Source organism: Pinus tabuliformis, chromosome 1_2, assembly GCF_031772625.1.
Source record: "Pinus tabuliformis cultivar Carrire ecotype Pingquan chromosome 1_2, CPIR1, whole genome shotgun sequence".
NCBI classification, from domain to species: Eukaryota; Viridiplantae; Streptophyta; class Pinopsida; order Pinales; family Pinaceae; genus Pinus; species Pinus tabuliformis.
In genome coordinates this window covers 1,271,474,373-1,271,479,110 of record NC_142298.1, presented here as the reverse complement: position 1 = coordinate 1,271,479,110, position 4,738 = coordinate 1,271,474,373, and positions in this window count along the sequence as shown.

The window sequence follows — 4,738 nt, the reverse complement described above, 5'->3', positions numbered from 1 at the left end:
CCTCCCTCTTTAGGATCAGGACATCAAACATACATAGGCCAACCAGATGTCCTCCCAAGCATCTACCATTAGATGCTTCAACTCTCCCTATCAAGCTAGATATATCCATTTGTCAAGCATGGTTCCAAAGTGTTCATTCTTTTTCTGGAGAGGTTTTACATGTTCAAGCACAAACCCCAATCTGTAATGAAATTTCAAATATACATATACAAGTAAATAAAGACTTTTGGGGTTCTCAGTCATCTTGATGCCACTTAGGTATTTGGATTCAACTATTCAGAATATTCTTTCATTTCTTCAATAGCACCAAGACATACTCAATACATTGTAGATCTATTCCATTTCTGATTTCTTCTACAAGGTGTCCATCATGTCTAATAATATGCCCTCCCTCTCAATTGGAGAGATGTACTCTTTCCTTGGGACCATGCTCCCTCTTAAATTAGGGATATCAATAATTTTCTTCTTCTATAACATCGAGAAGGTTCAACTTTATATGACTTCATTGAGGTCATCTTGATCATCATCACCCTAATAAATTCCTTTATTAGGCTTATACGACCATGTTCATTATCTTGAAGATTATGTACCTCAAAATAATTTAATAGAAAGTACATCCAAATATATATAGAAGCATCATATGATTATAATGGAAGCATTTAGACTTTAGACACCTAGTTGTAATCAACAAAAGTTATATACTCACCATTTTGCTAGGGTTTTGTCACAAACACTAGACTACATTAGCAACTTAATCAAGATATCATTCTCAATGTATCTAGGGCTTCAATATTACTTTTAAATATATATGACAGACTCTACTATAATTCCTTTCAAACCCTAGATTCCATTTTAGATGCAAACAACCTTAGATATCATTAGTAACAATACTATTATGCATCTAACAAGCACTGCAAATAAATATTGACATGATTGTTATGTAGTGTTATTCTCGAATGTGTACAAAAGGGACCACTTTAGACTCTCGATTGAAAACAGCCCTAGCAATAAAAATGGCTATAAAACAACATGGATCTGCAACAAATGATAGAAACAAAACCTCACAAAGCCTTGATCTATGCAACATAAATAGTTAAACAACAAAAAGGAATAAGAAAATAAGCGCAAGTAACTTCAATAATCCAATGGAAACCAAGTATATAAAGAGTATATTTTATTAGATGACACTTGCGAAGTGAACAAATAATGTTACCAATCCCCCTCTATGGGATGGGTTCTTGTCTATCCTCAATGTCTTTAGCTTTTTTAGAGTCTCTCTCCTCTATAATGTGTAAAACCCAGCAAACAAAATGTTTGAGCTCAATGGGAACTCAATGGAAAATAAAATAGTGAGCGACAGTGATTATAATCAAAGTTACAACAACAAAAATGATTGAAAGTGAAAAATGAATGTAAAACCCTCCAATTTATAGCAAAATATTAGGTTATCCTCGAATAATGGGAAATACTAAATTTTATTAACCAAATTCTAGAAGTAACCATTTGGAATATTTTATTATATTTGGTTGGAGGGAAAATACATTTATATTGATTAAATATTTTTACTTAGAAATGATAAATAAGTAAATAATTTTTTTATCATCTCAAGGAATGTGGGTAATGAATAATAAACAAATAATGATTTATTTAAGTATTCTTAGGGATTTAGTCAAACTTGACAAGGAATAATATCATTAGAGTGTCCATAGGTCAAGTGGTCAAAAACCTATGCTGGTAGGCATATAACATTAAGGATTTAGTCAAGCCTATGCTGGTAGGTATATAACATTAGGGCATCCAAAGGTCAAGTGATCAAAAACTTTTGTGGGACCCAGGGGCTAGCTACCTTAGTGGTTGGAATGGTTCCTAGGAATCTTATAACTGATGTAGAAGGTATGTATGTTGTGTTTCCATTGATTCCACTTCCTTAAGGTCACATGGGAGGTTGATTCCAATCATAGTAGCCTCTCGTCACATGTTTACCTTGGTTGGTCAGTTACTTGGGTAGATTAGGGTGTTACACTGAGTCTGTGATTCGATGATGTATCTGAACTCTATTTTTTGTTAATGAAAGCTATTTTGTTTCATCACATCCTAGTTTGTTGCAAAGGGCCAAGTCCCCTTGGGATAGAGCCCAACCAAAAGTCTCTAGTTCCTCTCTATGTATCTTATTTATTCATTGTTTTACTAGAAATATTTCCTTCCTTATTTGAGAAGGATTTATTTTTCTAGAATAGTTGTTGTTGAAAGCCTAATTACCACCTCTATTCTGGGAAGTGTGTTTGAGGAGTCTACAACAACAAGCAAAAATATGTGACTACCTTCCTTTGAAATTTCATAGGATTTAGTTCATTATCTCTTGCGTATTCTATTTTTGCAATATAGGAGTTAAAATCATCTTTTTCAAGTTTTCATGTATGTATATTAGTTTCATGTTGTGAGGTGAAATGGCTCTTAATGGAAAAAAATCCTTCTTTGTTTGATTTCATAAAATTTAACTCATCCATTCTTGCTTAGCTTATTTTGCTACAATTTGATTATCATTTTAAGAGAAAGAAAAAGGATTTTTGTTGGTCTAAAGGTGCTATCAGTGTCTTGTAGGACTCATCCTACTTTCTCATTATCATCATCAACCCCTTCCCTATCATCTCACACTGCCCTCAAAATTCTGCCACCGAGACCATATTTATGAATTATTTGAGCGACACCATATGCATTTGTTTCTTTGCAAGATGGGACTCTAAGAGGAATTAGGCTTGGAAAAGGTCTCACATTGCTATCATATAAAATTTCCTACCCTTTCCCACCTTCAAACTACCTTTTCTCACGGTATCAATCTTGTAGCAAAGTAGGTAAATCTTGTAGCATCCTATACCAATCCTATAACATCGTATAAAAATCTTGTAGCAGTCCGTAAACTTGACCATATTTTCTCCAAAAGTTTGTGTCTTGTCCCTTAGCATTGAATAATGACCCCTAGGCTCTGAATCCATGATTGAGGAAGACCCAGGACCATTTTGAACCTGTCTTTTTCTCACGGCAAGAAAAATTTTGCAATTAGGATTAGGTGACAAATTTCAAAATTGAATAATAATGACAATTTTCTCATGAAATTCATATGACTTATATTACTCTAGTCAAGTCCCTTTGAATATAGAGATTAAGAGGGTGATTTTCCCATGCAAAGCATATTAGGCCTACTACTTGAATTCATGCTCTTCAGATTTCAATTGCAAAGTGTTGTTCTTGCATAGGATTGGTTTCTTTTTCAAGGTAAAATTTCACATTCTCCATTTAGAATAATGATTCACATTGTTGCAAATACCACAAGATTTAGATTATGTAATTAGACAAGTACTTTTCATTCCTGCAATTATCATAGCCTTTACGTTCATACATCTATGGTTAGACTTTAATTTTGATGAATGCCACTTTCCATTTCTCCAAGTAGATCAATTGTTTTTCATTTCTGCAGTTAGAGTATAACTTTATTTTTCATGCAATTTCCTTCCTTGAGCTAGCTAAAAGAGTGGTCTTTGTTTTCCTTGATCTGGTCCATTGCTTATAGGTGGCATGAAAATATAACTTGAAATTTTGTGCATACAACATTGCAACCTCATAAGTTTGTATGAACCCCAGGTTGATAATTAAAGTTGGTAGCCTTGGTAGTCTCAATAATTTCGTTGTGATACTGGGGCTCATCACTGACCCAATAATGAAGTCTACTTCTGATGTGCTCTTTCTATCTATGGGATTCCCTGCCCAACCTACATCTCTGAATCATTCACCCCTCACCCCATCAGTTTTTCGTACCACAATCCAAAGTCTATTGTTCTTATGAGGTATCTTAATAAATGTTTTGCTGCTTTCCAATAGAGCTTGGAAGGATCTGCCATGAAATTACCCAACTGGTTAATTGCAAAACAAATACCAGGAATTGTGCTCACCAAACACATCAAGGACGCAATGAACTTCTTGTATATTGTACTATCGACCACATTACTATGGAGGCATCCTCCTTCATCCAATTAGTACCTAGAGGAGTATCCATGAGTTTGAAATCCCGCAAGTGGAATTTGTAGATTTTTACTTGTAGACTCAAGAACTTATGTGATATTCTAAAACACAAGACAAGAATCTACTCTACTCTTCAACGGAAACCAAAATTTATCGATGAAAACACTAAGCAAAAAGGGAAGAATTTCAATCACACATAACACAATATTTCTCCGGGGAAAGCAACTGCTCAAAAACCCAACTATCTATATTGCATTAACAAGAATATATGAGAAGAAAATACAATGTTTGTTCAACTTGAACAATACATGCACAAGTACAATCTATCTCTCTACTTCAAAAACCAGTTCAAGCCAACACTTAGCCAATTTTATTTCTTTCCAAGCCCCTACTTCCTTGCAGAATTCCTTAGAGGACAATGCTTGTTCAATCTATCTCTCACTGCTAGTTCAATCTAAACTATTCCTACAAAAGTAAAATCTATCTCTTTACTTCAAAAACCAGCTCAAGCCAACACTTAGCTAATTTTGTTGCTTGCTAAGCCCCTACTTCGTTTCACAATTCCTTAGATAACTATGCCATATTTAATTGGGAAATTCCCTCACCATAACTGTGTAATCCATCATAGGCCTTCTACTGATTGCATGCACCATCTATACAACTCACAAAATTATACAATTGATAGTACAATATCCTTGAACTCTAATCTCAATTTGGTCTT